The 23068-nt window shown below is 37.1% G+C and overlaps 1 protein-coding gene across 13 annotated transcripts in view; it reads right to left on the reverse strand.

Annotated features, from left to right (window-relative positions):
- Positions 1 to 23068, reverse strand: part of CHL1 (cell adhesion molecule L1 like) — a 214671-nt gene that overhangs the window by 157629 nt on the left and 33974 nt on the right. For 10 of the 13 annotated variants that reach the window (XR_009048833.1, XR_009048832.1, XM_057706444.1 and 7 more), the window contains exon 2: positions 12139 to 12218. The exons of the other annotated variants lie outside the window; for them this stretch is intronic. The gene's annotated coding sequence lies outside the window, so the exon portion shown is untranslated. The remainder of the gene's footprint in view (positions 1 to 12138; positions 12219 to 23068) is intronic. 13 annotated transcript variants of the gene reach the window in all.

Below are 23068 nucleotides of genomic sequence, written 5' to 3' on the forward strand. Positions count from 1 at the left end.
ACAATTAAGTTTTACATTGTGACTGTCGAATCTTGGATTTTGAAGTCTGGTCTCTTTTTATGAAAAAGAGATGGCAGAAAGTGTTAAAAATTTATAAAATCATGCAAGCATGAAGCCAGTTTTTGACTTAATCCAAAGTACCAAAAAACAATGAAAAAGGAGAAATGTTTGTTTTATATCTCCGCTATTTAATTATACTTAATCTTAGATTATCTGTGATTATTTTATACTCCATCAGTGGTACTCATCCTATAACTAATCAAAGCTAAAGTCCCCATGTTAGAGAAGACATGAAGCCTTAACCTCTAATGTTACCCAGGTGGACAAAACTTCAAGGAATAACAAATTTGAGCATGCCAGGCACCATGGAAAATCCATGGAGAGATCTTTAATCACCTACATATAAAGTTTCCCCTTGAACTGGAATTCCCATGTAAGGACAACTACAGACACAGACAGGGCTCAGTTCTTGCTCCTAATGTAGTTCCCTTTTGCCTAGATTCCAGGGCTGGCGATATAAGGTTGTCCAGTCCAAATCATTCACTCATTCAATCATCCCCCAAAATATATTGGGCAACAACCATATACCACGTGCTCTTCCAGGCACTGGGAATACAGCACTTAAAAGACAGATAAGGTTCCTGCACTCATCTCCAAATTTGCCTGGGAACTAAGAACATTTCTTCCTTTGTCTACTACCACACTCTCACCTTTAAAAAATTCCTGGGATCTATGGTCTCATTTCCAAAAGGACAGTGACTTATCTAGAACTATATAGCAGCATTCATCAATACTGCTTTTGCTTCTTCACATTGTTTGGGCTTCTGCTTAGAACTAAACACATGTTAAAGTAAGAGAGTTCCATGCCTCAGTTTGGTATGTGTGTGCATAACAGAGAGAAGAAACTACAAAAGAGTAGCAATATTCATGAATGCAGTTAAAAAATAAAGCAGAACTTTGATAAGTGTTCTACATCCTGGTCCTTTACTAAATCTCCAAATTCATGTATATCACCAGAGCATGTAATTTCACCCATTACACAGTAAAGCAAAGCTTCTCCTTTTGAGTGATGTAGAGCTGTTGTACAACTCTAAGGAAGAACTTCACATAGAATACAAATGAATAGTATTCCCTGGAGTTGTACAAGGCAGCACTCTTGCTTTGGATGCAGAGAAGAAGGCCTTACTTAGAGCAGCGGTTTTCAACCAGGGGTGATTGTGCACCTTCCTTATAGATATTTTAACAGACCAAAGCTTCTCAACTCTACTTGTCAAATAAAATCATGGGTAGAGGTTGAAAAGAGCAACCACAGCCACCACAACAAAAATTAGCCATCTGGGCTTCATGTACAATGTTGGAATAGCTGCCCAGAGAGCCTTAGATCTAAAAAGTGCCATAGGAAATTATTATAGGCAGTCAAAGGTGAGAACTACTGTTCTAGGTTGTCAGGAAACACTGGGGGAAAACAATGCAAGAAAATACAGCCTGCAGCATACATATGAATCATTTATCTCTGTATTTTCCATATGTCAGATACTAAGTTTCTTCTGCCAAGCACTGACACTTGCCCAAAATAAATGAAAACCTTTAGCACTTACACTTTTTCCCAAGGAGTATACCAAAATAATTAGCAGGCGCGCGCGCACACACACACACACACACACACACACACACACACACACACACACACCACTTATCAAATACAAAGATGGCATGGTGCCCATCTGTGCCTCTCTGTGACCTATAAGTTACCGAATTCCAAAGGTCATTTCAATGACCCCTAATCATAAATCAATGTGGTATAAACTATAATCATTTCAAATGTCCGAAAAGGTTTTTATAATCACATGAAACTCTAGGAAATATCCCCCTGTTGCCTTCGAATCATAGCAACAGGAACTCAAGCCTTTTTAGTGGATAAAGAAAGAGATTTCTTAAACTACACACAATTGACTAAGTCACAACTAATAGCTCAAAACGTCCTTTTCCCAGAAAACAGCGGCTTTTTGAGACCATAATTATAGTAGGAAGCCAGTGAGAAGGTTAAGAATGAAAGGGTCTTTAAATAGCACTCTGAAAGAAAACACAAATTCAAGTACAATTTCACAGGTCAGAAATGGGCTCTAAAGGGCCAGGACCACGGTAGCTAGGGATAGCGGGAGGCGAACCCTGGTGCCTGAGCAGAAAGAAGGGTGGAAACTACTGTTAATACAGGTCTAGCTTCTCTGCATGGCTTACAGGGCCCTGCATGGTCTGATGCCGGCCACCCTGTCAAGCCTCCCTCCTCTGAGCTCCTGTGTGCTAGCTACAACAGTCATTTTTAAGATTCTAGAAAAAATGTAGCTCTTTCTTTGCTCAGACTTCAGAACTATACTTCTCCCAGGCCTTGGGGTCTCAGCCAGCTTGACCTGCTCAGAGAGGCCTCTTCTCTAGCTGGGGATGGATCTTCAGAAATTACCATAGCAGGTTGGTTCCCTGGGAGGCAGACGCTGGTCTGTTAACAAGCTATCTGAGATCAGCACAAGGGGAAGGAATAGGAAGGAAGCTGAAGCGGACAGAGGGAAACGCTGAGCTGTGACACAGCATAAAGAGAACCCTCAGCCCACCCTACAGGGGATTCTGAGGTGGGCATGATCCTGAGAGCCGTCCTAATTGGGGCTGCAGTCCTGAGTCTTGATCTCTCCACATCGAGCCGTAGATGTCTCCCTGGAAAGGAGCCATGACCTTGAGCAAGGGGGTGCTCTCTTCATCTGAGGCAACCCCGACCCTGACTGGGTGCTGACGTGTGACGGCTGGTTGCTGGCAGCATGCCAAGCAACAGGAGGAACAGCTGGTTTTCAAAAGCTGACCCGAGTGGAACGTTGCAGAATCTACCGCTGTCTCTACCACTATCTCACGGCTCCTTCATTCTCTCATTTGTGAAGTGGAGACTATACTAACAATCTCAAAAGATACACAGTACCTAACGTGATGACTGCCTCAATGTTGAGTTCTCAATAAATGTTAAATTTGCATCTTTACCCACTCTATTCAGGAAAAAATGTGGATACAATTTTGATTAGGGAGCGTTTTTTCAAAAAACAATTCTTTCCTTTCTCCCTTCATCCACTGACTCATCCAATATTAACCGAGTGGCTAATAGCTCTCAGGGATTTCCCAATACCTGAGGAAAGAGTGTTGCAGGTTCTTGTCCAAATGGGGTTTACACTTTAGTAATAAGAAGATAAAAAACAACTATGTTAAAAAAAAAAAAAAGAAGAACACTGTTAGGAGTAATAAATGGTAACTGAAAGTTGAAGAAATGTGTTTCTTCAGAAGTTGTATTATTGGACTCATTAACGGGTCACATACACTCAAATCAAACTCAACTAAGGGAATTTACTGGCCCACGAACAAAAAACATATGAAAAGCAGAGGGAGAGCCAGCACCAGGGGCCTCCAAATTCTGGAACCCAAATACTCTCAAGGCACCTTGCTTACTCTTACTTCTGTCTTGTTTGTTTGCCTCATTCTCTGAGGCTAGCTCTGTTATTCCATCCTGAGTTCAATAAATCCCCCGTGAAGGATGCGGAACATAACTAAACTGGCATCACCTGTCCCATCCTCTAAGACTATGGTGCTAAGGGAGAATGACGGGGTCATAATTCGATAGGTACACAGGCTTGTAGCCAGGGCAATAAAAGTAATGTTGTTAATAGGTACAGAGGCTTTACCATGTATAAAATACAGTGCATTTATATAATTGTATCTATTGAAAAATAAATTCTGTAAGTACTATTATCTCCTCTTTACTGAAGAAAAAATTAAGCCTCAAAGAGATTAAGTAACTTGCAAAAGCACACATTGTTAGTAAGTACTGAAGGTCAAATTCAAACCCACTTCAATCAAATCTCCAAAGCACATGTTTATAACCACTAGATAATTAGGCCATGCTAATGTTGGTTACTATATAGTTATATTATAATAAGCATAATTATTTCATTACCTTAATTAATCCATGCTAATCGGTCTTCCATCCAACATGAGGGCATGATAATTGGACATTCACAAATGAAAAGCATATCCACACCAAGGCCAATAAAATGGGAAATAGCATAAGAAAAAAAACAGCAGAGGAAATCAACATGAAATACCATTTAATGCTACAATCATTGAGGCCAATCAGACAATGATGGACCAATTTAACCATATCTAATTCATGTCAGGGGTTTCCATGCTTCCATTAAGTTGGGAGGAGCCCATATTACTTTGGAAAATCAGTGAGGCACTGTAAAATGTACACTAGTCTTGAAGCTAGGAGATACAAGATCTATTTCTTATTCAGTAAATATGAATTTGACTTTGAATGGGTCAACATCTCAGTTTTCTAACCCATAATTTAGGGACAGTAGTCCCTGGGCTGTCTATTTAATATGTTTAATATGTATTCCCGAAGAATTAAGTTAAAGAAAAATACAAAAGCACTCTGAGTATTTATCACACAAAACCTGAGGGTGAGTTTTTTAAAAAGCAAGTAGAAAAAACACGTATCTGGATTCTTTCTTATATCTGTAGCACGAGAAAAAAAGATTAAATGTTTAACATAATACAGTCAAAAGTAAACTCTGTAAAGCTGAAACATGAGAAATTTAAGTGAAGCATAAGCAGAGCGAAGAAGATGCTCCAATCAAACCAAGCATTTATGTACTTAAATAAATAACAAGGTGTAAAATGAATCGTTTTCTAGGTTTAGAAATGTTATAGAATTCTACTTTGACCAAAACACTCTTAGAAGTATTCTTGTGCATTTTATAACAAATAATAAAACACTTTTCTGGAGATATTTCTAGATGTTACAGTGGTTGAAAACTTTGGCCTTAAGGACCGTTTTTTATCATTTGATTTCACAGTCCTAGAATTTCAATTTCTAACTCAGCTTGATATTTTTGGTTGGAAAACTAAATTCTTTTTGAACAGGACTGTAAAAATGGGACAATTACAAAGGGAATGATTTGAGAAACCAACCATTATGGGAAATTAAACATCCCACCGAAACACTTTAAAGGCTTTTTAGCAGAAGAAATATGTGCTATAAAATTTAATCTAAGATAATAGAAACTTCTAAAATGTGGATTAGAGAAATGTAACTAAAGTTGCTAAAAGGTAGAACTGTACTTCTTTTCAAAATCCACTTCCCCAAAATAACACTTTCCCTAACCTGCCAGCAGACTTCCCATATCTGGAATGAAATTTCCAGCTTTAGATTTGCCTGGAAAATCACGGAACGTTAGAGCAGGAAGGAAGCTTGCAATCTTAACCCAACACCCCCCGGTTTATAGAATTATGAAGCTGGAACTCAAAGTAATGAAATGACATGCCTAAAATCATACTACAAACCAGTGCTAGACCCCAAGGCGATGGTTTTGATGATGATGATGACAGCTGCCACTTACTGAGGCAATTCTGTTATGTAAGGATTATGATCAGAGAAGCCTGAGGTTCAGAGAGGTTGACTCATTTGTCAAACCCATTATCTTAATCAGTTTATTATCTATTGCCTTGTTCTCTGTCTAGTACCTGGACTCATTTTCCACCACCACTTCCCTTCCAAGAAAAAGGAAAACGTTAATAAAACGTTTTAATCAAATGAATCCGTTTTAACTTCCCTTCTTGCCTGGTTTATTTCCTACCTCTAATCAGGCATCAGTTTCTCAGAGAAGCCTTCTCTGACCTCGATAGGTCAAACCCCTCACTTAACTCTCCTTACTAGCATTTATCAGAGTGGCAATTTCACATTTTTTTGCATGATAATCTGATTAATATGTGCCGACCCTAACAGAGATAAGCTTCATGAGGGTAAAAACTGCCTGTTTTAGTTTGCTGCTGCATCCTCAGCCAAGTATCTCTTAAGAGTTAAACAAAACTAATTGTTGAATAAATTAATTTTTTAAAATGTTTAATTCCTACAAATGAATGAAGCATCCTATATTAAACAACTGTAAAGTGATTTATAAGATTTATTTTGCTTTTTCTGTCATTTTACACGTGGCACAGGTTTAAAATGTTATAAAATATGTGAAGTATGGATGACAGGAGAATATCATGTATAGAGATATTGTATACAGTTAAGGAACCTGCTATATCACAACATGGAGTGAAATACCAAAAGTCACATGGGGTTGATTAGCTTGTTAAAAAGAAGTTCACAATTAGCATGGTAACATGGACTGAAGCCTCTGACCCAACCCAAATTCAATACACAATAATTACTCAAATATAAAATAATTTACCTTCTGTTTGCAGTTGTGAAGAGAACCCTAACATAGACACGAAAGGGCCACAAGGAACAGGAAGCACTGCCTAGAGTCTGTTTGCAAGTCAGTCACTTAAGCCAATATGCCAGCTACTCACTGTCTCAAAAGCAGACCTCACACATGCTATTAAGAAAAAAAACCGATTCATTTTCACTTTTCTAATAGTGCGTGCCATCCTTAAGAAAGGGAGATTACACTGTACAGGGTTCTTAGAGCGCTTTGGTGCATTTCTCCTTTTCCCCCCTTCACTTGTGTTTTTTAAGGCAGGGAATATTGTGGTATCTGTGGAGGCTCCAATCTTTGATCTCGGTGCATAAGGCTTCCTTCCATGGCAGGAGCATTTATGACAGGCTGAATGACCGTTTGATCAGAGGCTTTGATTTCCTTCCTAATTCCCTGCTTCATCACCAGGCTCTCAGAGGCGCCTGCTCCACGGCCCTCCCCAGTTCCGTTCGTGATCGCAGTGATGTATTTCATTGGTTTGCTTCCTTTCCAAGGCCTCACATATTTGCACACGTGTGCAGCTCAATAAAATCTGCTGTTTAGGGGTGATGCCTAGGGTTTGTGTCAGTGTTATACATGGTATTTTTCCCCAACGTGGATTGCCTTAAGGCAAAAATGGCATTTTGTTGAGGAAACACAGTTTTCCCTCTTCATTGGATTTTACTCTAAGTCATTTGTTTGCGTATGCTACGTATTTCCATGGACATTTTATTTGTGCAGTATGTCATGTTGCTACTTGAAAAGTCCTTTTAAAGAACAATATAAGATCCATAGTGTCTGTGTATTTTTTAAAAATCACCCAACCCGACCCACCCAAGTTTTGCTGGGTTTCAGTGTCTTTTTGTCTTTAATGTTTCTATGGTCATTTTACTTCAGTCTTTTCTCTGCAAAGCAATAGGATTTTTTTCCCTATTGAAAAAAGATTCTACCTTTTGATATTGCAAAGAGAAAATAAGTAAATAATTAGAAAACGGCTAAGAAGGCTACACCCAACCCTATTAAAATCTTACAAACCAATACACTGGCAACAACAACAAAAACCTGCAAAATGATCACACACTTAGGCTTTAAAATAAAATTCTTCACATGGTGCTCATTCTACAAACTTTCGATTTTGAGACACCATTTCCGTAGTGACTTGAAATCTACCTGTAGCATTTTAACAACATATTTGTATATCTCAGCTTCCCTCTGGAGCCCTCGTTGAATTTTCATGCTTTAGAGATCGCATTTATTTGTGTACATGATGTGAGTAAAAGCAACTTCAATAAGACTCCAATTGAAACAAACATATTTTTGGCACCTAGATACCAAAATTATGTATGCAAACTGGAGGCAATCCAAAGAACAGCCACGAGAATGATGAAGGGAATGCAGTGCTTGGCTACGGAAGAAATGCAAGGCTTCTGAATGTCTCTAGAGTGGATAAACAACCATAAAGGAACAAAACATCCTGTATTTAAAAGGTGTAAACATCAAATATGGATAGGAATGATTAATTCTGGGACAAGGGTATGGAGCTGGTTCTGATGTTCCTATATAACAGGAAGGGGGAAAAAAGAACATAGACATATATATACTACCAACTGTAAAATAGCCAGTGGGAAGTTGCTGTATAACAAAGGGAGATCAACTCGATGACGAATGATGCTTTAGAGGGCCGGGACCGGGATGGTGGGGGGGGAGTCGAGGGAGGGAGGGAATATGGGAATATGTGTATAAATACAGATGATTGAACTTGATGTACCTCAAAAAAAAAAAAAAAAAAGAGTGAACCGTAATATAAACTATGAAAAAAAAAAAGAAAAAGGATGCTGTTTAATATCACAATTTTGAAGTATGCAATATTCATTACTTATGCAAAATATTTTAGCATCCAATGGAATCTTATCCTCTCTCAATGCCCCATTTCAAGAGATACTGAAAAATTAATTATTCAAAATAGGGTAACTTCTTCCTGGGAGATCAGTTTTTACTCAGCTTCCACTTAGGATTTTCTGAGGAGAGACTTTTATTTTGGGTGAGACTCATTCAACAATACTTCACACTTTTATTTTGGACTAGTCCTAAAGTGAATTAGCCACAGGCAACAGGAACAAGATTGAGGGCCTCTTAGCCAGGTAGGGATATTAAAGAGAGGAGAGTTAAGGGAACAATAGAATTCATCAGAAACCAAGTTTAAGTAAAACAAGAAACTTCTGGCAAGACTGCCTAGACTACAGGACCCAGAGAAGCAATCTGAGAATTTAGCCCAGAAGGGGTCCCAGGAGTGACCTAACAGGAGGATCTTTCCCTCCCTCTGTTTCTCCTTTTCTTTCTCCCCATCCCCCACCTTTATAAATCATCTAGTGTGTGCTACACTCTATGCTCAGTGATAACAAAGGAAGTATGTATGTGAACTGGACTCTGCCCTCAAAGGCATGTCACTGAGACAAATGTGTAAACAAGCAATTGAAACAGAGTGTAAGGCCCGTAAACAGAGTTAGACAGAGGCAGGATCAGCCAAACATGTTGCATTTGTGTATTGTATTCGTCAGGGTTCTCCAGAGAAACAGAACCAATAGGATATATACATAGGGATAGATGTCTCACATGATTAAGGAGGATGAGAAATCCCATGATCTGCTGTACACAAGCTGGAGAACCAGCAGAGCCCGTGGTATAATTCAGTATGATTCCCAAGGCCCAAGAGCCAAGAATACTGATGGTGGAGAGCAGAAGGGTGCCCCAGGTCAAACAGTGCAAATTCCCTCTTCCTCTGCCTTTTTGTTTTATTCAAGCCCTCAGTGAACTGGATGATACTCACTCAACTTGGTGAGGGTGGTCTTCTCTATTCACTTTACTAACACAAATGCTAATCTCTTCTGGAAACACCCTCACAGACACACCCAGAATTAAGGTTTCATCAACTATCGGGGCATCCCTTAGCCCAATCAAAATTCACCATCACAGGCAGTAAATGCAGCACATTGCACTGAGGACATTTCAAAAATGACAGCTTGTTATAACTTGTCCTCCCCAGAGCATGGGAGCCAAACCCTCATGTAACTGAGCATGAGGTATGCTCTCTGAGAACAAACACAGATTTCATTGGAAAATAATCAATACCTTTATGACAGCTTCACAGACCAGCAAGGGAAGGCGGTTATAAACTTCTCTCATGTAATAGCACTATACCAAGACTTAAAGGAAAATACTACTCTCTCTTACCTCCTCTCAGGACATGCCGCCGAGTCTTTGATATAAAAGAAAATCCACCCCAATCCATAAATCAGTAGGAGGAGTTGTGTGTACAGATAAGCACCATCCACCAGTCTCAGCCCACGACCCAAGGTGACTCACCATATTTAACAGAGCACATATTTTATTGTGACCTTCTGCTACAAAAATACAGTCTCTATCACTCAACTGCTTAAGCCTTCTGTTAAGATGTATGGATAGTATCATCTTTGGATAAATTATACACAGGCATGGCAATGATTAAAGTGTATAGATAAACCTATGTTACTGTGCTATGCGCAAACTCAAGCTCATAAAATTTCTACACTTAAAAAGTACAGACTGTGCTGTAAACAAGTTCAGGTACATTTGAGTTTGAAAAATATAGCAGCAAAATTAGTATTCACATATTGTAGTCTAATCAGAGTCCTGGGGATTATTTCACCCCATAATTTTAATTCTTGAGAGGTTGTATGGAGGGAATCTCTAAATCAAAGATTCTTGAAAGAAAATTAATGCTAAAGTATGTATGCGCGTATGTGTGTGTGTGTGTGTGTGTGTGTGTGTGTGTGTATCTTCTAAGACTATGATTCCCTAGGCACTTCCTGGAAGCTGCGTAATTGAATTTCTCAAGTGCTACAACAAAAACGGATGGCAAGGGAACTTATTTTGTAGAATTAAATAATGATTAAATAATGATTCAAGAGGAACACAAGAAAATAAACATAACTCAAGTAAAGAATGCATTGTTATGAGTGAGCAGTTGTTTTGCAGGTTGCCATCCATTTTCATGATGTCAAAAGGCACAACTATTAATATATCATCATGACACAGCCACAATTAAGGTTCCTCATGGTAGCATGCTAACACCTTTTTTTAATTTAATACCCCAGACATTATATTTCATCCTTTAACTTCTGAAAAGATTTACCTAGGTTTCTTAGGATCTAGAAATTCATTTAGGATGAAATCATAAAAGTGTTTTAACATAATAAATGTATTCCTTAAAACCAGTAGTCATCAAAGGATTTGATTAATCAGATTTCAGGAAGAGTTTTTGCTAAGAATATGAGTATATATCGCAAATGCTTCTTAATCTTCTCATAGACCAGCAGACTCACTGGAGTTAGAAAGACTGCACAGGGTAGCCTCTTGCCGTAATTTCCAAAGAGAAGATCAAAATAGACTGGAGGGCAAAATCACTCCACTGAGTGAGACAGAGGGCACAGGTTAATCAACACACACACAATTTCCTCATAGAACTCTTTCTTGGAATGGTATCACATTCATTTAGAAAGCCCCTCCTGGTTGCCAGGCAGTAGGTAGGCTAGCAATGACTCAAAAAGGCAGAGTTCCACCTCTTTCCAAACTGCCTTCCTTGTAGCTACTAAGGTCCCAGTATACAATCAGCACATAGAAAGATTTTTGCATGCACGCCAAAATATCTCAATGCTACAGGAGTGCACATTCTCTTGATAACAAAATGTACTCTTGAGAAAGTAAAAAGAATATTATTCTTTCATTGAAAAAAATTCTGTTTTTTCCCTCATACAAAAAACTAGTGAGAATAACAAAAAAGAAGCAAACTCACAGATATAGAGAACAACCTAGTGGTCACTAACGGGGAGAGGATGGGGGAGGGGCAATAAAGGGGCAGGGAATTAAGAGGGGCAAATTATTAGGTATGAAATAAGCTATAAGGATGCACTGTACAGCACTGGGAATATAGCAAATACTTTAGAATAACTATAAATGTAGCATAACCTTTAAAAATTGGGAATCACCATATGGTACATCTGTAATTTTATAATATTATGTATCAAGTATACTGCAACAAAAAATACCATTTTTTTCTCAGAGCACATTGTCTTTAACAACTAATAACGACAGTAAGGGTTGACATTTACTGAACAATACTATGAACTCAACACAGTGCTAATAAACGTTATCAAAATAATCTGATTTAACTCACACCTACAGGAAATTACAACTAATATTCTAATTTTATGAATTAGGAAATGGAAGTTTAAAAGGGGTAAATAGCTTCCTCATAACCAGATCCTTGTGTATCTGGCCCTTGAAAGTGGACTTTTTCTCACTCTTCCAAACTCTTTGAAATTTGTTACAGTTCAGCCTGGTACTGCACAAAGAATTTGAAAAAGCTCCAAAGGAGGATTCAGGTCAGATTTCACATTGATCCAAATCCAAAGGACAGTTACTGAAGCTGAAAGCCCTTCAGACCATGAAGGGGTGAGCTTTGTCTGACTGATGAAAATATAGGTTTTCTCACTAAAATGTCAAGCCTCCTAAGAAGCCAACCTGCTCGGATCCCAATGGTGAAATTCACTTTTCTATTAAAAATGACATTTAGATAAATATCATCAAGATGCAACTTTCAAATATGCCCAGAGGTCAGCTAACAAGAAAAATAATGTTTAGTTGTTTTGCTCTTTCAAAAATAAACCAGCATTTTAATGGAACTCCAAAAACAGAAAACAACAATTGACTGTATTACATATCTGGTCCCTATCCTGGGTCACTCTCTGTAGCTACAGTCCATGCACTGCAATAATTAAATGCATTCAAAATGCATAAAGCACCTGATTAAGGAAAATATTCTTACCAGTAAATTAAGTTCCCTTTAGTTCCGCTATGATATGTCTGCAGTATTAACACAGGGTCATTGTTTGTAGTTTACAGCACCTAGGGACAGATTAGAAAGTTTTAATTTTAGAGATAATTCCCATCTAAAGAAGCACTTTTAATTTTTACCTTTTCCCAGTTTAAGAAATTGATTTAGTTTTTCTTTCTCCCCACCCCTCAAAAAAATTACCAAATACCTGAACAATTGCATTGCTCTGCTGCTGAGGATAAAACACATACTCTAGATTTCCATCTATGAATAAATGAAGCAGAGATGCAGAAAACAGCTACATAACGACTCTTCTTATTGAAAGAATTATTGATGTGTCTGTGTCTTCTCTTGCGAATTCAAGTATTTTGCAACAGACCACACAATTCATGTGAATTTCTACTTGGCAGTCCTCCATGAACTGTTTTTCACAATAGCCACTTGCTTTTGTCTGAGGCTGTAACCAATCTATCAAAATAAAACTGTATAGACTACAACGATGAGAGGTCTATCAGGAAGCACTCTCCAAGATCAGAACTCTATGAATTAGAGTTAACACAAACCTTCCGTTTAAGAGGCCATCGTTCACCCAGGTGTGTTATCATTGAGCCTCCCACCTTTTAAAAATCAACATGTGAAATGAAGGAAGTGTTTCAACCAGCACCACAATCTTTTTATTTTTAATTCCTAAATCATTTGCGGATTGGCTCCCAATCTCTAAAAGACTATGTATAAGTATTTTTTTTAATGCATTCCCAAGAGTACATCCTTGAAAAGCTAAGGTTTTCTGTTGAACGTAAGGATGGTCAAAATAAGTCAAAGATTTTTCTCATACCAGTTGTCTTAACTTAATGAGCATCATTCAGAAGAGCTAAATTCCATCTAGTAATTCTAAGTCATTCTGGTAGAAACTACTAATTAAAGAGATTTATAAAACTACAACATCTTTTGCCCTAAGAAAAAGAAGGATGGCTAAAATATTCAAGCAACACACTTCCTTTCTGGGAATTATTTGGCAATCTCTTTGGCCTTATTTCAAAAGCTGTTGCCAAAAAGTTATAAACAGATTGCAATGCCTCCAGAGAGAAACTCACACCATTACACTGAAAAGAAAAATTCCACCCTGGCAAGTATGAGAATAGTCCCCACTGCTTTCCAATTGACCAAGTGACACACTGCACAGACTGTGCCCTGTATACTTTTGTTTAGTGACCTCATTTCAATCCCTTTAGGCCAACTTCTGACACTGTTATAATTTGCATTATTATAACAAAAAGAACTGTTTATGGATGACTCACAATGCCCACAACAACATTTAATATGGCTCCTAACCAGAGAGTTTATGGTACACATAGCTTGAGTATAATTGTATTTACTGAGGTCTACAGGTGAATAGAAGCTTCTTCTCTAAATACAGGCATATAAAATCTGGCCATCATTTGTTGTACCCAGCATCCTCTGTGCTTCAATTGTCCCCCAGTGGGGAAAAGAAAAAATGAAATGTTTCCATGTGGATTCCAAATTAGATTTGCCGAATGTCCCACCCCATTTACTGAGGCTAAAGTTAAATGATGTAATATAGCATGTCCTTTACTTACCCCAGTGATAAAGAATGTCATAAAATGGGTATATTCTACAGCCGGGGAGCCCCTTTTATGGTTCCCATATTAAATCCCTCTAAGACATCTCTTCAAAACCCACCCATCTCATATAGCTACTGCAGGTGGCCCTTCCCAGTGGGTCTCACATTCTTACCTCTGTCAATGACACCCATGACAACAGGGATCAGTGCCTGTGCTGAATTATCCACATTCTCGCTTAGCAATTTCAAGATAGTTGCTTGGCATTAGGCATGGTGACTGTAGCTGCTGATCAAAGTTATTTGTATGCTCACAGCAGCAGCATATGCCCGCTGAGCTCTCATCTGCTTCATTCAACTTTGGTTGAGAAGGCACTCACATTAATGATGGATATAAGTTCTATGCTGCTAATCCAATCACTCTGTGTGTGTGTGGCGGGGGGGGGGGGGGGTTGGTGTGTATAAAGGATTATCTCCATACTATGAGGTCTCCTTTTATTCCACCATGTTGTAGATGTATGATCTCCAAAAAGGGGTGCACAGACAATCCTTTAGAATGCAACAAGTAATACTAAAACATATATATGTATAATTAATATTGAACATATATATTTAGGGATACATGTTGATATTAAAATATCCATATACACATAGCTGAGCATATGTTATTTTTATCTCATTGTACCTCATTCTTTTAAATTTCTGTGTGCCTTTCTGCTTTCTTACAGTAAATATTAGCACACTGTGAATCTGTACAATTTGGGATATACGTATGTGGCAGAGATAGGGTTAAATATTATTATGAGAAGGGTACACACAGACACACACATACTACACCACTGAAGCCTAAGAAACTGTCTTTCTCGTTCTACTTTTATTATATTTAGCAGGCTATATAATCTTTTGAATTTGTTTAAAGTCTTTACCCTTTCCCCTATCACCAGTGATACAGATACTAATATCTTTTTCTCCATTCTTAGAGAAAAGTTGCCTGTTTATTTTTCAAAGTGTTAAAGTTTTCTGCTTAAGAGATATGAACATACCTACCAAATGTCAAGGGAGAAATGAGGAATACTGAAAGTAAATCTGAAGAAATTAGAAGCATATTGACGCAAAATGGGCATTTGAGCCCTTATTGGTTGCTTTTATTAAAAAAAAAAAGGATGACTGAAAGAAACTATAGTATAGGCAAATCAAATTAATGAAGTTAAACTCTACTCACATGAGGAAAAAAACAACAGAAAGAGAGAGAAAGTACACTTGAGGGAGAAACAGAACCTTCTCAAACTAAGAGGCAGTAAAAAAATGAATTGGGGTCTACCCAGTGAACAGTAAACGCATGGCAGGTATAAAACAGGAGCTCTGAATCAGCTGAACTCAGGTCTACATGCCTTCCTGATATGAACATCTTGTTTCTCTGAGGTTATTTAGAATGTGAAAATAGTATTCTTCACACAATATGGTCCTTACAAACAAACCTATGACTTCATAGTTGGTCAGCAAAAGAAATGGTGATGTCTTACAATGCTGGAGGAAAAGCTGGCTGTATAAGAATTCTTTTGCGATAATATGTAGTTTTCTACATGGTACCTTCTTAGGATATTTTTAAGGTGAATTCTCCTTACCCACTGAATTTACAACAAATCGTATGTAAATTGCAACTGCATTCTAGACAAAATTAACTGGAGACCAATGGCTATCATAAATATTCCTGCTAGCTTCTACTCTGTATTTAACACAGTGAATCTTGAGTTCCATAATGGCAAATCTCGATTGTCACTGTAATCCTAGTGCCACTGATTGGCAACATAATGAAGCTTAAAAAATACATTTTGGATGAATTAGTGATTGAATGTATAAAAGCTACACATATCAAAAAACAGCAATACTTCAGTTCTTTAATCTGACAGTCATAGGTGTGAATGTCACTCCGATAGAGGAAGGAGCACATTAACCACCGTATTTGGCAAAAGGGACACAATAGCATAAGGATAAAGAGTCAGAGGAGCTAAAAATAAAGAAGTGTGCACTTACTCACTGTGTGATCTTAGGCTAATCACATAAACTTTCAGAACTCCAACCGTCTCATTGGTAAATAAGGGATAATTGTATCTACCTTGCAGTAGAGAGTTGAGGGAGAGGACTAACAGGTACAGAACACTTAGCTTGGGGATGTGACCTAGAAAGTGTTCAGTGACTAGAGGGACAGCACAGATCTCCATCATCACCCAGAGGCAGGCAATGAGGCTGGGAGGGGCACCTTACCAGTCTCCACCGCTGCCCCCCCCCACCTTCAACCTCAGCCAATAAGTGGAAACCACATGTTACTCCAAATGATAGCATAGGAAACTTGACAGCTGCTGTATAAACTACCTGTGTGGACAGGTACATGACTTATTCTCAGGAGACAGAAAATGATATCTTTACAAAGATTTTTGGCAAAGTTTGTGAGTTCCTCAAGGCCAGCAAAAGCACTTGTTTTATTAATTTTTGCCTCCCTAATACTCAAGCACAGTGGCTGTCAAACTGTCAAACACTGGTTGCTTATTAAATATACATTGAATGTAAATGCATATTCTGTGTGTGTGGGGGGGTGTATGTATTTAGAATAAAGTGGCTACTTTTTCTTTCCTCTTCTTTTTCCTTTTAAAAATATACCTAACCTCAATCTTTAACCACTGGAGAGTTTCTAGTCATTTAAAAAATAGAGCACCCCAGCTTTTAATCAATATTGTGGTCAATATTATTAAGATGTTGATATCAACTGACATTTACTTGGTATGAATGAGCTCTCAATTCAAATCATGGAGGTCCATACCCTCAAAAATGTGTGTCAAGATTCTCGATTCAATTTTGTTGAATGAATATAGTACCTTTTAAAAAGGAAGTGATATATGATGCACATTATATTCTCTAGCACATAAACTGGTGGTATGGCAAAAAGGAATACACAACAGATATTCTTCAATACGTCTAATAAAAAATGCACAATAAAATGAAAACAAACAGTAAATGTTTGCTTTTGGAAATTACTTACAAGCAAAACCTTACACAAGCAATATGAAGATGTTGAATTTGTTCCTACAAACACAAGAGTCCCTATTCCTGATCACTAGCAGGCAGAAGGGACACAATAGCATAAGGAAATTAAAACTACTGACCCCCTACTAAGGATCAATTGAAGACACAGTGGATGCTGGGTGCTGTGCTGACAAATTTATGGATTATCTCATGTAACAGAGCGCCCTCTAAGTTAGGCACCACTGACCACAATTTTATACACGATGGAATGCATTCAAGTAGGTTAGTTAGCCTGTACAACTCACAATGAGAATTGTAAACCCAGTCTGTGTAACTCCAAGCCCATGCTTTTATCTACCAGCTTACCTTCCCTATCACATCATTCATGTCAAGTACCATGAATTTGAGAAAAGGACTCCATAATAATTATTTCTCTATGTCCTACCACATTTTTTTTGTCCAACCACATTTTAAGATATACATTCAGCTGTCTTAAGGAGGCTACTAGCATACTATGGTGAAATCAGCAAAGAATACTCCAGGGCAAGTCAGACGACCTAATAAATGTTATTCCTAGCTCTGCGCCTAACATTGCCTGTTAACGGCAAGCTTTTTAACCCGTTTGGGTCTCCATATCTTCATCTACAATGTGAGAGTGTCAACAGCGATTCTGAGTTTCTTTTTGCCTCAAAAGTCTATGGTTACAAGAAAAAATTTCTCCCATAATGGAGTTAAAGGAGGTACACAGAAGAGCAGTTCAAATATTCAGGAGGCTAGGATCATGAGACATACAGAGGAAGACTAAAAAGATTAGAAGTCTTTAGTGTGTAAAGATGAATACACAGAAGAGACACATCAAAATAAATAAAATCTTGCAGGATACAGGAGAGGAGAATACAGTTGTTTTCTGTATAATTTGGACTATTAAAACTTGAAAGAGGGGAGATCCCTCAGAAATGAGCCAATTCATACACAATAGAATTCTATCACTATGATAGGTCACACATGTTAAAGAAATCATTTCCAGAAAGGTCAAGACATATTTTTGGCAAGTGCACTCACAGTTTATTCACAGAAAGGAGGGTTTATATTCCACTATTTAAGAACATCATGCAGAACCAATACACCTTCTCAAGAACCACTTTCTTCCCTATAGATGGCTAGTCTAGAAGGATCTGGAATTGACCAATGATATCAATTATCCTAAGGTATTCTGTGTTTTGATTCAACACCATCAAGTAGCACACAGGAAGTAATCAATAAATATTTGCTTGAATGACTGAGCTCTGTCACTTGCTAGCTGTGTCACCTTAAGGAAATTACTCAACTCCTATCTTCTCTACAATCAAATGTGGCTGTGATGTATTCTGTTCACCATCTGAAAGTAAGAATCAACATGACTAAACCGCAGGATAAATTCTTAGAGGTGACGTTTTCTGACAAAACTCCTGGGTAAACCAGTGATAGCCAAAAGTTGAAGGCAGTTTGTTGTGCAGAACCCTGAGTGGAGGAGCGGGACCTATCTGTCCCCTTGGAGTACGAAGGGCAGGGGCATTCCCACGTTTTCTCAATATGTCAAATACATGTGAGTATTAACGGAGATCATGTTTGAAATGGTTTTGAAAGCAATAAGCAAAAATGTCATTGTTTTAAGTTAAGAATATATCAAATAGGCAATCTTTTAGATCTCAAACAGAATCCAGCTCTGATTTTATATTATGTTCTAATGCAATGAGAGATTGTCTCCCCAGGAAGTAGGAATGTCCATCACAGATCTGCAGTAGCAATTCTGAAAACGATTGAGGAACACTGCTTTTATATACGATCCAAACTGTATGTGACAAGAATCTCATACATCCAAGAAGCGAGGCTCCTTTGACAAAAGCCTGATGAAACCAGCTGATCATGGGCAAATTAATAGCAAGAGCAGGCTCATTTAGTGATCCTAATAGGATATGTTTATGCGGGGCTTGCTGTATGCCAGGCAGTGTTCTAAATATTTTGTATTTTATGAATTAATTCATCCTTACAACTCTATGAGGCAGACATGTTCTGTTTCTAAGGTCCTCATTCCAAAGATGAGAAACTAAGGCACAAAGAATTTACATATTGCCTAGGATTACAAAACCATTCCTCCAGAATGCAGCTTTATAATTCTGATAGTCTTAAATACTGCCAAAGATATTACTGCAGCATCAGAACACTTTGTTCTTTAGGACTGCAAGCTTAGTGACACAAACATTTCAAATCACGATTAAAGAATGGAATTACAAACCATTAAAAGTCACACTGAAAAACATACTAAAACTGCCTGAGAGTCTTTCAGGCACATTTAGGTATGAAAGGAAGTTAACACGGCTATTATTAGGACTTTCTGTCCCAAAGCACGGTACAAGGGGTTTTTATTTATTCAAATATTTATTACTTGTCTACTCTGTGTCCTGAGCTGTGGTCAGGCACACCCATGAATGGGAGCCTTATTTCCCCGAAATAGGAACTTGTCTAAACAAATCCGATCCCAGGATATTATTCCCAATTTCCTGCTTGAGCCATTCCACCTGCTGCTTTGGTCAGAGTATTTGCTCAAGCGGCTTTCAATCCCTGACTGGTCTCCACTATTCCTGCACCACTGGCTTGTGGACCTCAGACTCTATTTCCCTCTCAGCTTCCCCAAAACACACCTAGGGCTACACTCTCTAATCTGCCCTTGAAATAAGACTGTTTCAATACTCTGTCCACCTTCCCCAGATATTTTCAGTGCTGTATGTATTTTAGCCTCAATAGCTACTTAAGGTTTCACATCACAGAGAACCTTTGGAGACAAAGAATTTTGAAGTGCTTTCAGTACCCCATCCATGAAAAACTCATTTTCACCCATAAATTCATGTTAGAAAGGCTTTGCAGGAGATAATTGGTTAAGGTGGATAACTGTGTGGGATTTTTTGCCCTATTATGAGTGTAATAAATGTTCACTACAGAGAATTGGTAAAATACAAATGTATATGTATGTGTGTATATATAAATATAAAAATATACATGTGTATGTATGTGTATACACATAAATACATATAAAATAGAAATCATCTGCCAAAGATAAATACTATTAACATTTTAGTGCATTCCCTTCCCCAATTAATATATCAATATTCAACTAGTAGTACAGCTACATACACACAAATATATACACACACATATATGTATATAAACTAATGAGTATCTAAAAATCATAAACTGTTTAGCTATACATAACATTATGAACGTTTTGCTTTATTGAATAACCCAACACACCTTTTATGTTCATATGCTTGGGCCAATGTTCACTTCGTGTAATTTATAACAACGAAATTTTGGTTAACAACCTAAATGCTCAGAAACAGAGAAATAATTAAGTACTTAGAATATAGCTATGTATTGGAAAAGTTTGTAGTTTTTTTTTAAGGTATTTTCAATGAATATTGAATGCTAGGGAAACTTCTTATGTCATAATATTAGGTGAAACCAACAAAATTTTATATAGAGTTTGAGCTTGATTTTACAAAAAAGTTATATGTTTCTATATCTACCTGGGGAATAGCACTGGAAAAAAATACATCAAATTATGAGCATTGCTTTTGTGGGGAAAGTGGCAAGGAGAGAGTAAAAATTATCTAATTTTACAGATGTATTATTAATAGTCATGAATTATTTTTTTTCATCAAAATGAACATGATAAGAAATGAAAACACTTTTCTCCCAAAGGCTGCATAGTTATTTGAACTAGGTAAGTAAGTGGCCCAATTTATCAAGATGAAAAGAAAGAAACTGCATTCCAGTTTTAGGGTGTAGGGTAGGTATGGGAATGCAAGAGAGGCAGCTGAGAAGTCTAAGAAAACAGGGCAGAGACAAGAAGATATATGAAATTTGGGGAAGCTGAAGATAAAGACAAAGAAGAGATAAAAAAGAGTTGAGACAAAAAATGTAACCATTTCACAACATATATGTATATCAAGTCATCATGTTGTACACTTTAAATACAAACAATTTTTATCTGGCAATTATACCTCAATTAAGCAGGAAAAAATAAAAATGTTTTGATTTAAAAAACAGACAATGTCTAACATGGTGATCATATTTTATATACACTCATTGACGAATGGAAACTTTGTAAAAAATTTCTAAGTGCAAGAATCTAACTTGTAAAACTGTGAAAATAAATAAGTAGCAGAGCATGAAAAAGTTACTCTAACAACAACAACAAAAAACTAAAACTGCTGCAAAGAGATGTCATAAGATGTTCAAAAATTAAAGTAGGCTATCATTACTGACAGACTTTAAATGGTATATTCAGTATTTAACTTCTAATTTATTATAATAAAATGCAAATTCTAATTAATTGTAATGCAGAAGAAAATATGCAAATTCAATGACAACTCTCAAAATACTTTTACTGGGGACCAACTCAAAATAATTCTGTATGAAGGGCTCCAGGGAACTGTGTGCAAGTAGAATAATACACAAACATAATTGTCACTCAAAAGACCAAATTAATAACTTGTAACAACACACCAATATGTATGTAGACCTAGACCATGATTCCCCAGTGCCTCTTCACAATGAGCTCAGTACAAGGTATATGCCAAAGTTTCTGAGTTAAAGAGATGAATGTGTGCTTTCTCAGTATGGTCAACCAACAGTGATTGCCATGACTTCCACGCCTGCCAAAAAATTATCCAGCAAATCAATCAGCAATATAAGGGAATCCAGAGATTTCTGACATGAAGAGATAGAAAATCATTAGTGATGCTTTAAAAAATATTCATGAAAATAAAATTTATATTGGGCTAGGTAAAGTCAAGTGTAGTTGAGGATCACACCAATACACTGAGGGCAAGATACATTTGGGGTGATGGAGAATAAGAAATAAAGTCGAAAGATACACTTCTGATTGAAAATTTCAATTAACATTCATTTTTTTAAGATAGTAAAAATCAACATTTAGAAAAAAATGTTTAACGCAATTCTATTTTGCAAAATTTCAAACTTTGTTCACCTTGGGCTGGGCCTGTTTCAGTTCTCCATGAAATTGTGCATCTGCAATTACCTAAGACATTTAAAGCAGAAGAGGAAGAAAAGACAGTGGTGGTGGTACTGATGAAGGTGGCTGCGTTATTGTAAAAGAGAGAAGAAGGAAAGAAAAAACAATCTGCCTTAATTATGGGAAATCATCAAGGTAATTTTTTATAAATATTGGAGAAAATTATTCAGATCTCTAATCTGCATTGATTTTATCCCCCAGGGAATTTGAAAAAGAGATAGTATAGTAAAACATAATGCAGAATTTCAGTTAGACAAAAACTCTGAGTAAATATAAACCAATACATGAAATTCACTTTTCAGTATCCAATCCCATAGTAGTAGGACTACCAATTAATGTGGAATGAAAATTAGTGATGATTATCCAGTTAAGAGATTCTTAACCCCATTACAATCACAAACACATTTGAAAATCTGGAGAATGCTGACTTCAGAAATATACACACATATTCATGCATTAAATATATTGAACACAACTACAATGGTTTCAAAAATCGTCTCTGATCTGGGTCATTCAAACCACTCAAGAAACAGTTCAACATAAAAAGAGGATGTTCAGCCTTAAAATAGGGAATTAAAATATGTCATAATTGTTTAATCAAACTTTATTGCAAATTACCTATCATAACAACATAACATTTTACATTTTATAGCACTGTATGATTTTTTTCATTTAATCCCTGAAATAACTTTGTGTGTTAATTTTATTAGGTTCATTTATACATCAGGAAAAATACAGTCCAGTGAGCTAAGTTACTTCTTTCATTTCACACACAGCAAGTGACAAAGGTCCTGTGTGGAATACCATACTGTGATTCCAATTCTAGTACTTTCTCAACAATGTCATAACCCAGTTTCTACATTTAAAACAAAAAGTGGTTTTTACTTTGTGAAGTTGGACAGTTTAAAATAACACAAAACAAACTCAATTCTTCACTGTAAAAGGAAAACTTTTTTTTTTTCCCAAAATCATCAGCTGGTGGTTTGTTATGAACCAGTGAACAAGCTGTGGACCAGAGCTTTCCTACTTGGGATTTTGTCAGTTTTAAGCCTTTGCTTTCATCTATTTCTGTTTGACGTGATAACACAAAAGTCAAGAGAACCACCACCTTCCTTAGACTTTTCACATAATCTGGGCATCATATGGGAGCTTAAAAGACATGTTTTATTCTCTTCATTATATACCGAATGCTCTGAATTTATTATACAAGAGATCCTTTGATCCTTCAGAAACAAGCTCCTTTTTGA

The sequence above is a fragment of the Hippopotamus amphibius genome, chromosome 13 (genome assembly GCF_030028045.1).
Source record: "Hippopotamus amphibius kiboko isolate mHipAmp2 chromosome 13, mHipAmp2.hap2, whole genome shotgun sequence".
Classification (NCBI taxonomy): domain Eukaryota; kingdom Metazoa; phylum Chordata; class Mammalia; order Artiodactyla; family Hippopotamidae; genus Hippopotamus; species Hippopotamus amphibius.